The sequence below is a fragment of the Podarcis filfolensis genome (assembly GCF_964270895.1).
Source record: "Podarcis filfolensis genome assembly, chromosome: 5".
Taxonomy (NCBI): domain Eukaryota; kingdom Metazoa; phylum Chordata; class Lepidosauria; order Squamata; family Lacertidae; genus Podarcis; species Podarcis filfolensis.
The window spans coordinates 78,282,764-78,299,588 of record NC_139608.1 but is presented as its reverse complement, the minus strand read 5'-3'; the positions used below and the strand labels follow the sequence as shown (position 1 = coordinate 78,299,588).

At 40.4% G+C, this 16,825-nt stretch overlaps 1 long non-coding RNA gene across 1 annotated transcript; it reads left to right on the top strand.

Annotated features, from left to right (window-relative positions):
• The first annotated feature begins 2,453 nt into the window (after positions 1-2,453).
• LOC310763159 lies at positions 2,454-4,800 on the top strand. Its single transcript, XR_014548521.1, has 3 exons — positions 2,454-2,534; positions 3,998-4,044; positions 4,379-4,800. It is a non-coding gene; the product is annotated as an uncharacterized lncRNA (long non-coding RNA).
• The last annotated feature ends 12,025 nt before the right edge of the window (positions 4,801-16,825 follow it).

Sequence of the window (16,825 nt, the reverse complement as noted above, 5' to 3'; positions counted from 1 at the left end):
CTTTTCACTTAATGGACTGCTGCTGTTATTATATTGCTGCTCCCACTATATTAATCACCCCATCTCCAGAAAGGAGGAACAAGATGCCTATGCATGGTGTGAATGAAGTCAACATTTCATTAGAAACTGTGAATCATCATCCTACTCATCTCTCCAGTGGAAGTTCCTGATGCTTACTTGAGACTTAAGGAAATTGATGCTTCCAGCTGCCTGTCAGGTTAGGCTTGGACCACAGACGAAGGCCAGTAACCCATGCTATTTGTTATGTATTCAGTGGTCTGTGTTTGCCTGAGCTTGAGTCTGGACTGAGGATTCTGAGCCCCTATGTTCTGATTCAGTACATGATATCCAATCACAGAACATTTCAGGATTTGGGCCTCTGCCACTGGCCCTTAAACTCTGAGTCATGATTCGCAGCTTGGAAGTTTAGACAGCCAATCGCGTTGGGAGTGGGAGTGGCCCAGACCTTCAGAAATGTATATAAGCAGTTGCTTTGCCCCTGCTGTCCAGCTCTTTAGTTCAATAAAGGTTCTTGTACCCTCCAACATTTATCCAATCAAATCAGAAACTGGGATGGCTTCTCTAAATCAGGGAGAGGCCTGGAAAATAGGGACACTAGGAGGGTCTGAACCAATTGCCCTAAGGCAATGTATCTCTAGTTCACATCATGCTTGCATTTTCTGTCCAGAATGACTTTTCACCTATTTAAAGTTACTTGTGCTTTTATTCTCATCATGGCCACTTCTTCTATACATTTCTATCTGAGATTGACACTTCTTGAATTTCCTTCCTCTGCCTCCTGTGATCTGAATGTGGGGAGGATTATAATTTGCATATCAGTTTCAAATGAATTAGTGTACTGTAATGTAATGTATTGCCTGTGGGGAAGCAGTCCAGTGCAATACCTAAAGGCATTAAATATATTTAATCAATTTACCCCCATGTATCAGAGCCTTGTGGACCAGCGAAGTATTAGAATATATGTAATTGTATCAGTCACAACATCGCAGTAACTTTACTTCGAGAAATAGCTCTTTTTTATATTTCATCATTATTAAAGATGTTCATGAAATACAAAAGAATGTGCAATATCGCTTTCTTTTTGTACAGGTTATAAAGTTTTTTTTTGTTACGTTCAGTGTAAGACAATATGGTATCCCAGAGGTAGAAGGAGAGAGTAGAGGGGAAAGGTTGGGTGATAAACTTGCACACAATTTTTTCCCTTCAATTTGGTATATTTGTTTGGTTAATACTAAAGGAGTGTGCTGCAAAACTTTCTGCTTCAGAGGTTTTGCCTGAGAAGCAGCCCCCAAACTCTCTAGAAATTTTGCTTTAAGTAAACTGTGGTGACAGCCTAAAATTCAGTAGAACTCCCCTCAAAAATGGTGCCTAGTTTTATCGAAATTATCTTGGCTAACTCAGGGTATGAGTTAGCTAAGACACATAAGGTTATCACTCTACTAAACAGGCCTGAATCTGGTCATTCCTGGATGGGTGACCACAGTGTCACCTTGGGTTCCATGATAGAATAAAGGTTGGATATAAATGTAATAAAGTAAAATAAATAACCTCAGAATTCCTCTGCTATTTTATTTCAGCAATAACCTTCCAAATTTGCTTCATTTCTTTTTCCTTTAAGGAAGCTGTTGGTAGCAAGTATTTATGAAAAGAAAAAAATGAAGTTTCTCTCAGCTTCTTGATGCTATCATGCTGATGAAATCCTTAAAAGGGAGCATTTTATAAATATTTCCTTTCATAGTCAGGAAGAATACAATGACTAATTCTATTTTTTTTTATTAAAAAAATATCAATGACAGTTGGAGGAAATCACCCATGTGCTTCAGATGGCAAAACTGAAGTGGATTTAGCACAATCTAGTTAAATGTTTTGGCTTCTGCTTTTCTCAGTAACTGAGCTGGGCTTTCAAATGAATGCTGAGAGATCTGGTGGCAGTTTTAAGAATGCCTGGAATTTAATGATTCTAATAAGTGCTGCATCTGCAAGAGATTTATTTTTATATTTAAGGGGAAATAGGGCACATAAGTGTCAGGTTAAAAGCATCAGGCATTTGGGTACTGAACCTATAGATCCAGAGGTTTGCTCTTGATCTCTGATCATGCTTCTTGTTTGGATGATGGAGGATAGAGATTGGCTTGTAAGTGTGTGAAGAAACTAGCCTACTGCACACAGGTAAAACGTGCATTTGCTACTTCTGCCCCTGACTCCACCAGCCACTGGCATGTGGCTCCTAGAAGGTTGCTTCGAAATGCCTTTTTATCCTAGCAACTACATGGCCAACTGACATGAAAGGTTTCCCCATCTTAGGGAGAAAGTAATGCCTTTGTGACATCATCTGCAGGCATTACACTGCTCCCCACCAATGGACAAGAATTCTGAGATGTGGGGATTGGTGCATTGGCTAGTGATGTCACAAAGGCAGTACTTTCTCCAAGCACAGCCACTGGAGCAGGCTAGAGCTGAGCCCGACTGAAGGGAGGACAGGAAGGATGCAGAAGTCTGAAGCAAGGATGAAGGTAAGCCAGGGGACAGAGGAAATGTCTTGCCAAGGGGCTGAGAGCAGGGGTGGAAAGAAAGAAAGATGGGGTGAAGTCAGCTGAGAAAGGAGGGCTAGGGAACTTAGGGTTCCTGTCCTGCTCAGCTTCAGTCCATCTTTAGGATCACCTTTCCATATGAATTCTCAAAATTTGGGAATTTATAAATAATATCCCTGAAGACATAATAGGAAATGTTTCCAAGTCATAAAGGAGATGGCTAACAGAATTGAAATGTTTTGAAACACATTGTTTGTTTGCTCTTTGGAGGAGAGGACCAGATGGCTGGCTGTGGTTTTTAAATTGTGTGGTGTGTGTCCCCCCCCCGGTGTATCAGATGTGGCACCCAACATTCTTACATTCAGTAATGTTGTCTCACATTGTGAGATGTGCAGCTGATGGTCTGTTTAATAAAATCATTTCTTTCCAGTTCTCCTTTTAAAGGTAACTGTTTATCGTGGGTTTATCATGCATGTAATACAGCAACCAGATTCTCAATGATGCCAACCGCAGAGGGTTGACGAGTGTTTCAGTTCAGCTCCCACACAATAACCTTCAAAGATATGAAAGCTGGTAGAAAGCAGATAAAACAGACACACTGGTAGATTTTGCAAATTCTTCTGAATTGGCTACCAATGGATAGCTCTCCCAGAAAGCCAGTGAAAGTTGAGAGCTGCTGCGTGGAAGTATAGCCCTGTGATTCCTGCATTGCAGGGGATTCGACTCGATGACCCTCAGGGTCCCTACCAACACTATGATTCTATCAAACATCACTCTTTGAGGACATTGTTCTTGTGTCTGTGAGAAAGAGACATTTCGGGAAACATATATCTAGTAGATACTTGCAATCAGTGAAATGCAGAGGGCATCTTTTCTGCAGAAAGTGTTCTGTGAGTTTGCTGGTTTCTCTGATTTAGTTGTCATGGTTGTTGCAATTCTGAAAGCCAAATAACAGAGGGTGGCCTGATTCGCATGTCATGTCAAACCAAACCATGGCATAGTGCAAATGCACAAGTGTGCAGGCTTCATGAAATTCTGGCCACGTCACTCTTCCCCAGTCAATTTGCTGCCTCACTGAGCTAAGGCATAGAATCATAGCATTGTAGAGTTGGAAGGTATCTCCAAAGGTCATGTGGTTCAGCCCCTTGCTCTGCAGGAATCTCAACTAAAGCATCCATGACAGATGGCCACGGTTTAACATGTTGCCTAGACAAGAGCTCATTGTTTAGCCCTCCTAGACAAATCAGAAACCATGGGATAGACCTTGGTTTCAGCACATGGTTAGTCTGGAGAGAGGTAAACCACAAGCCTGGGTTCAGAATGGCCAATACCACCATTTGGGGGAGGGCCTGATCCGTTTGGGGCAGAAGTTGCTGCTCTGTGTCAATGCTGAGACCTGCAGCAGATGGCATTGACAATGCATCATGTTCTGCTTAATTTATTAGCTGGCTTGGGAAGTTTCTGGCACGCTGCACGCCATACTACCAGACTGGTAAGTTAGATGCTTGAGGGAAGAGTTGGCAATGTTACCAGCCTCTCCCATTTTGTAAACCTTCAACATCTTCCCCAGATTATTTTGAAAATTATACACATTTTCCATCGCGCTCTTCAGAAGATGCCTTTTATCAACATTCAAATGATCTTTAAATAGCCTGTTTTTATAGGTATTATTTTAAGAGGCTGGAATTTATGCAACCAACATGTTGGCAATGAAATTTCTGCCACCTGTTTTCCCTACAAGCAGATCAAAACATCCACTTTGGCTTGCAATTATCCACTTCCATTTACTTTCTTGTATGTCATAATTCTTCCGTTTGCATTCCCAGTAATAGTGAGGAATCAGATATTTCCGACTACTGAAAAGCCATGCAAAAACACCGAACAAAGAGAAACTACCAGCCAATTAGACCAAATTAGAGCAGTAAAATGTGCATATTTTACAACACACTGAAGTGTAACAGCCTCCGTTTTAGCCTGTTGTTATGGTATAAACTGATTTCACCCAAGCACTACCTGCAAACATGGGGCTACCACTCCTTAAATAAATTTTTCATGAACAGATCATATAAAACAATCCGTTGATTGATGAAATATACCTCTGAATAAAAATAATGGCTATGAAGAAAGGAAGCATGCTTTAAATGATATGCACGCAAAAGCACACATACAAAAAACAATTCCGAAGAAAGAAAATATACTTTAAAAAGATGTTCAGATAGCTCAGCAGGCATCACCCTCTACTCTTTGAGCCAGGAGGAGTTCTTTTAATGTTGCATTTTATGAATATTGTTAACCACCCTGGGGTCTCATGATAGGAAGCTTGTGAGAAAAGGAAGAGAATAAGATAAATACTAAATAAATTAATAAATCTGTAATGTGGCAGCTTTCCTCTGTGGTTGTTGTAAGTACTTGGATAGATGCCCCCCCTTAAATGCCCAATTAATTGGGGAGTCTTTTTAATTTATCGTAAGTTCTTGAACTAATTAATCTAATGACTCAATCAGCCATTAGAAGAATTTAATGGTTCAATCAGAACCCTAATGCAAATGATTATATATATATATATATATATATATATATATATATATATATATAGACCTGAGAGGGAAGGTCCTTTTCCTATGTTCCTATGTTTTAAATCCTTGGCTGGCAACTCCTTTTTAAAAGGGACACATTTTGCACTGGGGAAATGCTGATTATTTATTTCTTGAATTCACATCCTGCCCTTCCTCCTGAAGGATCTCAGGAACATTGCCTGCACCCACTAACTCACTTCTACCCAGGCAGAGATGCAGGCAAAGGACTCTTTAATCTCCTCTCTTTTCTAATGTTAATAGCAATAGAGCCTTTAGGCAGATCCTTTCCTTTAGGCACTCCAGTTCCTCGCTCACTATCACTTCCTGGGGACCGAGTGTATTCACGTGGGAATGACTGTAGATTGTGTGCTTTGCATACAAGCAATCCCAGGTACAGTTCCCATTATATCCAGGTAGGACTGGGAGATATCCTTGTCGGAAGAGCCACTGCCACTTAATGAAGACAGTACTGATCTAGATAAACCAGTGGACTGATTCAGTTTGAGACAGCTTCTGGTGTTCCTTTGAGTCATCAGCAGAGCCATGTAGAAGGAGAACATGTGACTAATGTACAACCTGGGATCTCGCGGCATTGGACAGAAAGCCCTTGTGTCATAAAGCCAAGCCAATGTCTGAGGAATGTATGCACCATCTAGTCAAGAAAAGAGAGAACCTCATATGACTAGGCCTGTGAACTCTGACCCTGACATTAAGCAGAAATGCTACCCTGCCATTGGTGGGTGTTAGGACATTGCATAATGATGCCAGGTCACTAATTACAGAGTAAGGGAGGTGACGATGAGGAGAAAGACTCAGAGCACTCCTGTTCTTGTCTTCTTTCTTTCTTTCTTTTTTGAATTTATATACTGCCCTATACCCAGAGGTCTCAGGGCGGTTCACAGATTAAAATCAAAATATGAAAGCACAAAAGACATAATCAAAATGAAAACAGCAGCAACCCAATACCCCCATGAAAACCGCACATTTTAAAAGGGCATAGGATGTCAATCAAATTAACCAAAGGGTTAAAAGGGGACATTTTTGCCTAAAGGGGTATAATGAAGGCGCCAGGCAAACTTTCCTGGGGAGAGCATTTCAGAGACGGGGAGCCACTGCAGAGAAGGCCTATTCTTGTGTTGCCACCCTCCAGACCTCTTGTGCTATTGTTTCTGGTAATACACATATCTATAATGTACACACTCGGACCATTTCTAATGTGGAACATGAATGAACAAAATTGTTATGTTCCCAAAAGAGACGGATCTGTTGGAGTTAAACCTGGTGTCTCTCCAGGGTTAGCCAAAGACCTTGTTTAGCCCAGGCTTTCCAGTATGACACTGAAGCTGGGTGATGTTGTTTACCCATTGTGCAAGATTCTGTCCATTGTTATAGTACTTGATATTCCTTTTATGGTTTTTTATGAGCTGTCCTGGCAGTTTTATAAGCCATAGGGTGGCACATAAATACTTTAAACAACCAAACAAATACATTTTTGCTTTCAGCTGCAGTCCATTACATCACTGCTGGGAATCTGCTGGCCCCGATAAGCATTATTTTTGGGGGGAGGAGCCTCCCCCCAAAAAATCCAAATATACAGGGCAAAAAACTTTTTAGGTATCACTCTAAGGATTTAAGCTGTTAACGGTCATATATCATTCTGTCATAGTAACAAGAATGCTGGCAGAGGAGACAGAAGACATTAAACTGTTAGATGAGCTCTTGACTTCATTGTATGCTTAACTCAGTAATGTTTGCTGTTTTCCTTTTTTGCCTGTATGATTCCTTTTTCTTTAGAGCTTATTTGTGTTCACAATCACATGGTCAAATGTCACATTGGGACACACTCAAGAAGTATTTTTTTAAAGCTTGTACATGATTCTTAAAAGAGTAAAGCTGAAGATTTAGGGTTTTTTTTTTAATCCATTTGCAAAATCGTACAAAACCCAGCCCTTGGAGTATGTCAGGGATTGTACTGACAGAGGAGGAGGAATGGTGGAGGTCTCTCCCCGCTTCTCCTGTAGCTTCCAGAGAGGAGGAATGCAGTCTCGAACTACAGCAGGGCTTTGAGGAAGATAACAACTCAGACAGGCAAACAGCAGAGTTTGCAGTGTGAGGAGGAGGAGGAGGAGGGGAGGCAGTTAGCTGACATGTCACTGGACAGCATAACCAGCCCCCCCCCAAATGTGGTGTTCATTAAGGGGGCAAGACCAAAGAGCGCAGAGACAATTGTCCATGGACAGACGCCATAGAAGCAGGTGTTGTTGCTAGAGAGGGAAGGGGGAGGAGCTCAGCGTGAGCAACGCCACCATTGAGGAATGACCGTATTTATTTGTCTTTTACCGTGATTCTGAATAAATCATAGTAAGAACTTACGTGTTTCATCCCTGCTTCTTTGTGCCATCGGGGGAGGAAGAGAATTCCTCAAGCCTGACAGAGTACAAAGAGAGTTCAAGTGCATTCAAGCAGCACTTTGGCCTGGGTAGCTCCCTCACAGCGGTCCTGGTTACCAGTAGTGCTGTGTAGCATGGCGGCTACAAGCAGTCTCCAACCGCAATCTTATTTCCCACTTAGCTGGGCGTAAGCCCCACTGAAATTTCTCATTACATGAACTTTATTACCTGTGGGCATGTATTATAAGTAAATCCCATTGAGTTCAGTGGGGCTTATTTCCAGCTGCTTATGGAGACTGAGCTGTGAAACAGGAAGAGAAACCAGTTCGTGTTTCCTCTCCACCCTAAATTCACAACCAGGGTGATCATGGGCATATTTCCCATTCTCACTCCACCACCCCACCATTGTGATTGTAAAGGTTCCTGGGATAATGTAGGTGAAGAGATTTCAGCACTCTAAAGTGCCATGCAAATCATACCGTTATCATCCTTAAGGGACCAGCACAGTATAGAGGATAGAGTGTCAGCTCTGGAACTCTGTGGAAACTTTGAAAATTAAACATTCTGAATGCATCCATTCCACTTCAGAAACAAGAGCAGAGTTCCAAAATCCAGTGAGGCATCTGGATGAGGAGAATTTTGGGAGCATCCGTACTCCTAACTTGTCCACCACATGCCTAACCTCATTTTTAAAATTTCATACATTCTGTATTATGATTACCTCTCATACAAATGATTACCAGAGGAGGCCTTAAAATCTTTCCTTCTTCCTCCAAGTGCCAGAATAAAAAAATAGTTAAAGAAAGTTTCAAAGTTCAGCATCAGGTTGCATATTCTCTATAGCTCCATCAAATGTTGAAATATTCACCCGTTTATATTAACTGTGACAGTATGTTCCATCTCTGGACAGCTTGCAGAACAACATCTTCCAGCAGCTGACAATGATTAAATAAACATTGTCAAAACATCATGTACTCTAAAAGGACTTTTTAAAGGATGGAGATGAGAAGAAATTGTTATGACTTTCTGAAAGAGAGAATTGTCTTACCAGTCAGTTATTTATAGAAACAAAAGTGCATGGAGACAGAAATGTATAGCCAGTTTTCAAGGTTCAAATGATTTAAAATTAGTTCCCTAATCCACCAAGTGAGGTCTGCACCCATACCAGGCTGTGAGTGAACTGGCTGGCTGTGCCGTTCTGTGAAAGATGGCGATCCACTTGTATATCTTCATTCAGGCTCACTATATGCTGCTCATGAAAAGAGTTGAACGGAAGTCATGGGCTGCAAGCTTTAATTGCTTTGATAGACTAATCAACTAAGAGTTTGGCTGATTATTCAGTCTGGACCCATTTTAACTGGCAGGCTGGAGAACACGTGATTATTTTATTGTTTTTAAGACTGTTTTGGTTTGGGTGTGTTACTGTATGAAAAATGAAACCATTAAGAATGGCCTTTCCTTATAACAGTGAGAAGCAGCTTTTTGTTTATTAAATGTTAAGTCCTCACACTTCCTTCAACATTTCAAAAGGGCATCTATAGTGAAGCTTTGGTAATATGCAAATTTATTTACATTTTAATTAATAAATCAGTTTTGAGCAAATAATTTATCAACTACATCGTTTTCAAAGTTGACAGCTCCAATAGGAACACAACTTCAGATATAATTAATTATGGCATTGCTTGGACTTTGAGGGAAAGGTGTAAAGGATGTCATTGCCTGTGATGGATTTAACTGCACCACAGAAGTAATATTAATGTTAACGGCTGTTAAGGTACTGTCTTTTGTTTATGTTTTTTCCTTGCTGAGGCTCAGATGGTGTTTTTTCAGTGGGCACACATTTCTGGATGTTGCTTCTTCAGTGGCCAGTTAAGGCTTGATAGCTAATAGTGGCCAGGGCACAGCTACCACCAAGGATGTTCTGCAGTGTGTATGTGTGTCTGTGGAGGGGGGAGAGAGAAAAATATACAATGTGACCTTCAAGTGGGGGTGGGGGTGGTTTAAACCTTACAGCTGGCTAGAAGGAGCCTTTAGAGTATGCAGTTCTGTGGGGACTTTGAAGTACGCAGAGGAAGCAGGTAATGCTAAGCCACAAGTCTGAATCAGACAGAAAGACCACATTCAGCACCTTGGACAGCTCCTTATGGCAAACAAACTTAACTCTGCGGGGATCTACAGCCAATTCAACCATTACTTAGACTGATTAGCCTCACTTTTCTCAAGGAACTGACTGGCTTAGCTTATTTTCTAGCTTTTGGCTTCTCTGAAGTTTGGGGGAGAGAGGTACTGCAGAGGACAGAATCAGAGGATGGTCCCTTTCAGCAGGGAGGATCCTGAATGAAGAAGCCTGAACCTCATCCAACTGTTCTGAGCTCTACTCTAAAAGTTATTGAGTACATGTGTGTGAACATTTCAATAAAAGCAATGTGATCGCAGTTATGATATTCGTCTAGGAAATTCAAGCAGGAGTCTTATATGTGTAAATGCCTTATTACAAGGTTCTACATTCTGCAGAACACACAAGATCTAAATGCAGAAGGCAAAATATTGCAAATTGTGAACATCCTCAAATGATTTGATATTTAGTCAGGCCCAAGCTTTGGATATTATGCTGCAGGACAAAATATACAATTCCTGCTGTTATTGTGGCCAGGAAATAAGCCACTGTGGCCAAGAATATAAACAATGATATAGAAATAGAAAATAATGAGAGGCAAATTCTGATGAACAATTAGCATGTTGTGTGCAATTCTCCACCTTTGATGTGAACTACAAAGCATACATTAAATGATGTTTTAGGAGCCTGAGGACTCAAGGATTACCCTTTCCTTTCATCTTGCAGCAAGAATGAAGCTTGTCTGACTCTCAAGGAAGTCTGCACAGAAAAAAATCCAAGGCAATAAAAACACACACACACAGAGAGAGAGAGAGAGAGAGAGAGAGAGAGAGAGAGAGAGAGAGGTCAAGAAGGAAAGCAAAACTGCTTCTGGGAAGATATCCTGCTGCCAGTGTGTTGGTGATGCATTTGCTTTTTAATTTGTATTAATTTGTTATCTGATTTTGGAATCCACCCAAAATTGTAGGCTTACATAAAGGGCTTACTCCAGCTTTGGGCTAGAATAACTTATTTGGCTAAAGTGTATTGCCCACCTCCATAAGGAAATCTACATTTACACACTAAAGACAGTTTTCAGGAAATGGAAGAAGTTCTTTCTTTCTTTCTTTCTTTCTTTCTTTCTTTCTTTCTTTCTTTCTTTCTTCCCCTCTCTCTCTCTCTTTGGAAGAGTTACCAGGTCTAGTTTCTGCCAAGTCAAAGCAACATTTCAATATAAAACACCCGGGGCCTGCAATGGGGGGGGGGGTTCAGCAGTTTTTAACAATTCTAGAGTCCAGAGCAAACATGTTTTATGATCTGAAAATGTAAAACTAGTGATGATGCCAAATGTAAGAATGTTACACTGTCTCTTTAAATTTGTTGACTGTATGCTGCTGGTAACAAGAACTGGCTGAGTCTTCGTACCACCTAGCCAACTGGAATAGACAGAGAAAAGTGTTTTGTGAGTATTTTTATACAACACAGTAACTCTTATTTTGACAAATTAATAATAAAAAACCTCCAGATCCTGCTTCTTCACAGAGGAAGCAGTGGAGAATAAAAGATAAACTGCTGAAGAGATGGAGAGACCTCAAACGTCCAGGTAAAGCTATTGAATCTTGGAAAACAAATACACACAAACACACACACACAAGCAAGCAAGAGGTTATGCAGAAAAGAGCAGAATATAGTGCAGAGGTTATGCTCATACCTGAAAACAAGGCTGCAAATGTCATTAACAGCATGCAGCTAAACCAGGACGAGAGGAAAAGTAATGCAGTAACTGTGTTACAGACATGTGCTAACATGGCATACCAATAAATACAATAAAGCTGAGAGATACAAGTTCCACAAAATAATTCAAAAAGAGGGTGAAGATTGTGAAGGACTCTTGACAAACTTAGCTGAAGAGCCAGGATTATAACCTTAGGCATCTCATAGACTCTATCATAAAGGGTTGGGTTGCAATAGGAATTTGAGATCCAGAACAAAACAAAAATGATCAGAAGATGTGGAATTGGCGCTAGACAAAGCAATAAGAGGAATTAAAGCAATGGGTCCAGTGTGGGCTTCTGTAGGAGAGCTGCAGTGTTGCCTCCTTCAGTTGTGCTTACCGATGCAACATCATTCTCAAAGCCCTCATGACATCCCCTGAGGGCTTCACAAAAGGGTCAAATAGTCTGGGGAACGAGATGGACCCCTGTGGGGTACCAAGCTCCCAGGGTGTGGACTTAAAGTTCCCCATTATTACTCTCTGGAAATTGTCTCCTACTTCCCAGTCTCCACCCCCAATAGCTGTTCCAGAGAGCTGCTGAGCTGCAGGGAAAATCAACAGAGCAACACTCCCCCTGTCTGTCTCCCCACAAAAGTCACCAACCAGGGTGACTGAGACAGATGGAGTGGGATGCCTTGGCCTGAACCCAGAATGAAAAGAGCCCAGATAATCAATTTCTCTCAAGCATGAAGAACTGCCACCACACTCTCCAGCACCTTGCCTATCCAGGGCTGATGGGAGTTGGAAGTCCAGTCCTCCACACCTGTTCAGGCCTGACTTCCCTGACATGTTAATACACAGGCAGGATGTTTTTATATTTCCATTTGCTTTTTCACCTGAGAAAAGAATGTGCCACAGCCCAGCGACGTCTACAACATTTGAAGTTACCGTTCATATATTTTGTTCATATATTACCTGCGAATTGCCTTCTCTGAAAAGCGTTGTGTTTGAGCTGATGCAAAATGATACAAAATTTCCATCTGTGGTACTTGATCATTCTGTGATGTGTGCTGTCGCTTCCATAGATGCAAGCAACCCTTTGATGTTTATAGTCATTGCATAACAGAAATGCATACATGAAATCATCTGAAGAGATGCAGGGAATCACAGCTATCACAATCAAAGCTACATATTATTTTGAGTTTGAAGACTAGCTAATCATTATGAATGCAGTCCCTTTTTTGTGAAAGAAAAAGGAAAGCATTCATTCACCCTACTATGACTAATTGGCACAAGCAAAAGAAAAAAGTGAGGGGAGTTTGACTCCCTGTGTGGTGGTAGGCTCTTGTTTGATAGCTCAGCAGAAAGCTCGTGCCACAAACTGTCCAAATGTATCTAAAAATGTATGTGAGAGGATCATATTTTTATCTCAGGATAATCTTCTTAAGTAGTAAAGGGAAAAATCTCATTGTGAATAAGTAAGTACCTCAATGGGCCATTTCAAGACTTCAGCGTATGTTCCTCAGAAAGCATGGAACTGGTGGGATGAAAACTGGAATGAAAACCCAAAGGAATTATTTCTTGAGGACTTTTACTTTTTAAAAAAGGCAACCGCATCAAATTGCTGGCTTTTACATACACACCTGAACATCTGACCTATAGAGGAGGAGGAGGAGATAATAATAGCTGGTCAGGTCATTTTGTGTGTGTGATTGATTGGCAAGGAGGAGCTTGGAGTTGTTGGTTTTATGGTTTTGTTTTGTTTTTTAGAGGGGGTTGTTTCTGCATGGAGGACACACACACCTATTTCATACTGAATGCAGTTGGATGTCTGAAATTAAATTAGGTTTTGACTAATATATCTATTTGCTTTTAATTCATAAAATTTACATATCAGTTGATTGTAGAATAAAACCTCAAAATGGGCATAGATTGCAAATACAATTTTTGGCTATGTAAACTTTTCAAAGCAGATCATTTGCTAGCTAAAAGTGCTTTCCAGAGGCCTCCAATGACAACCAGCTACTGGACTCACTGGATTTAGGCCTAAAGAAAATATTTTGGCAGTTTGAATGTAGCAAGCAACACAGAAACAAATTTGGCTTTGGCAAACAGAGAATATGCTGCTTCTTTGAGGGAACTGTGCTGTGTTAAAAACTAGAGCTATTTGCTTGCTTGCTTCCCCCACCCCTCATGTAATTGCTAGTAAGCTTTGTAAACTCCATAAATTTCCACCATCTTTCCAGGAAACAAATCCAGTAAAATCTCTGGTCCTATTGCTTCCCACTGCTGGGGAAAGTAAGGAGCGCCAAAACCTGCATGCACATTTTTCTATTTCAGCATTTGTGCATGAGTTTTCTGTATTCAGCAGCTCCAGCCTTCACACTATCTACTTCAAGATCCCAATAACATGATTGAGGATTTGTTAATTTTAGAGATCTTTGGATTCATTATCAAAGGTAGTGCAACAGTTCCTGCAACTACTGTTTGTGCTTGAACAACAGGTGAGCAAGAATGGATTCCTAAATAACTGGAATCAGTTTTTGCTTATTTAGCAGGAAACAGTCTTTATCATTTCTCAAAGGTACGTTATCTGAGGGAAATGTTGGATCCCATCATCCTCAGAGCATATTTATCTTGCAGGGACAGTAAACTAGCAATGACTCAGCATAACATGATTAGAGTTAGAAGCATCTTAGTGTGCCGGATCCTACAGCAAGCCCAAGTAATTAGGGGGGGAGATTTATGGGAAGCAAACTAAACAGTCATTAGAGCTAATGTGAAGGTTTGGGGCAGCTGATACTCTAGATCAGGGTTGCCTGAAAGTGTGGAGAAATGCAACATGGTTATGTGCTTATTTAGCTAATAGGAATAACTGTATTAATAACAAGGAACACAAGTCATATTCTTTTCATACATACAATCACCAAGTCAAAGGAAGGTGAATTCCAAACAACATGGTATTGATAACAGAAAATATGAAGAAAACCAATTCATGATGGGAAAGGGATCAGTCTGAATCAGTTTGTATATAAATTGCTCTGTCCAAGCTCTGTCTAATACCCATCTCAGAAAAGCCATATTCATGAATACTAATGGTAAATGAAATGGCAGATCTCATCCATAACTAAAGTTTGATGCAACAGTCTTCCAGTCTCTGCTAAAATGGGCCTCTATGGTTTAAATTTTCAGATATTACAATAAAAGATCTCAATCCTATCAATTTATGCAAGCTCAATGAGGACAGGATATGAAACACGACTGTATATACCAGTGGAGTCTACTAGTAATGTTGCAGAACTTTACTGGTGTAGTACCATGGTGAAATCTCCTCCAGCAACACTGCCACTGCAAAAGACAAAAATTAGAACTGGTGTAAGAAGACACTGCACCCCTTATTTGATGGTAAGGCTCAGAATGCTGTAATGGTCTTTCTGCTTGAGAGACCTGGATGCTCTTGAAAGAGCCACACTGAGAATATATCACAAGCCGGAAGGCTGCAGTTAATTTGCTTTATTTACTACTGCATAATTAATACCAGTATATCATTTCACAAAGATGGTAGGAGGCTGCCAGATTTCAATTAGTGGACAAGTTGAATGCATCCCTACCATATCCGTGTTTGAAAGATACTATCCACCAACCCTGAAAAACAAGAGTTTTCCTTTGAGAAACCAAAAGCTTGTATGTTTTTCAACATACAAATGGAATGGGGGTGCCATTTACCTTCTGGGTGCTGTTACTTACCTTCTTTTACCCTTTCCCCACCACATTTCTTTTCATATTTAAAAAGAAGAGCCTTGGTGTGTACTTGTGAGATGCCATTCCATTGCTCCCCCAACCACTCCAACACCAGGAACATGGTACTGTCTTTCCACCTACCTCTCACTCACCATTGCTAGTCATTTACAGTGATCAGGCATTTGAATGCCTTCTAGTCAAAATATAATGTTGTACACAGAGATATTCACCAAAAACCCTGGAAGCCTTCAGAAAACTTCTCCGGAGTCTGAAGATTCAGTGGGAACCTGGAACTCACCCACTCTCAATTCCGAACTTTTGCTAATAGTACCCATCATAATTTTTCCTATCCCCAGATTTTAAATGGCCAATGATTTGGTGGCTATCTGACATATTGCTGCTTCTGCTTTTCCGGCTAAAGCAGTTAGAATATTTTGTCTTTCCTCTCTGAACCTAATCAGCACAACTAATTGAAAATAAGAGGCTTGGTGCAACATTAAAATAAAATTTAAAAACCTCTGAAATTTGGTCATATCAGATCTTGTATTGCAGAAATAGAGTTCTAACTGGAAAAGGGGGGAATTTAAACGATGTGGACTGTATGATACTCACTATTTTGCTTTGAATTACCACTGTTTGTTCAGTTACCTGTTCTGGATCAGCAAGGCTGTGACATAATTGCCAGTCAGTGTCCTCTGTAGATAGATAGATAGATAGATAGATAGATAGATAGATAGATAGATATGTTATTAGAGCAATGCAATTCAGGCAAGTGTAGATAATATTTGGGCCCCCTCCACCACACTCCCTTGTTTTTAAAAATGCAGTGAACTGCTTTCAGTTTTTAGTGAGCTTCTCATTTTTCTGTCTAGTCAGTATCCCATTTTCTTACCAAATTCACAAGCTACAGAAAATATATGTGGATTGGTGTGGATTCATTGCTGCTAATAAAGCTGTACACCAAGCTGAGGCCCAAAGTGACCTTAGATTTTTTTCAGTATTTTTTTTTTAGTGGCCTGTTAATATTTAACAAGCCCTTTGGAGTTATTTCATTAGGATCCACTTCATTGAACTAAAATTCCGCATCCTTACAGATGTCTTCATTAATTATGAATCCATCCCAGGAAACCTGAGAATATAGTGTTATTTTTCTCCCCATTCCCAAATTAATTTGTACATGATTATAGGCCACTGAGTAATCTGCCAATATTCTGGGAGTCTCAAAGCAGTATTCTGACTTCTTGATTTAGCAGAAACAAATCAAGTCGCAGGTGGGCAAGCAATTTCCTCTGTTGGGGGAAGGTTGCCTTCAGTGCGTTAGGGTAAAAGGAACAGTTTTACTTAAATTTTGGATTATTGCTCTACACAATTTTAGGATTGAAAGTGTAGCATGTGTAATTATATATACATGCAGCTGGTGGGTTCCACAGTATGTGCCTAACACCCTGCTGTTCTCCTGTCCTCTGCCATTAGTCTTCTTCTTCTTCTTCTTCTTCTTCTTCTTGCATTCTCTTTTGTATGAAAATTAAGCCTATGAAGACTAGGAAATCTCATTTTGACAAATATTTTTGGGAAAACCTGGTACAGATTTAATACTGCCCAAGCTCCCATCTTTCTTGTGGGCATTGTGTCTTCATGAGCTTTTTGGCTAGAGGGTGGTCATGTATTCTACTTCGCAAGGACAGTCCTCTGTTTCAAAGGTGTTCTCTATTTGAGGGCTGTCAAGTCCATGTCTGTTTTAAAGATATGGAGCCCTG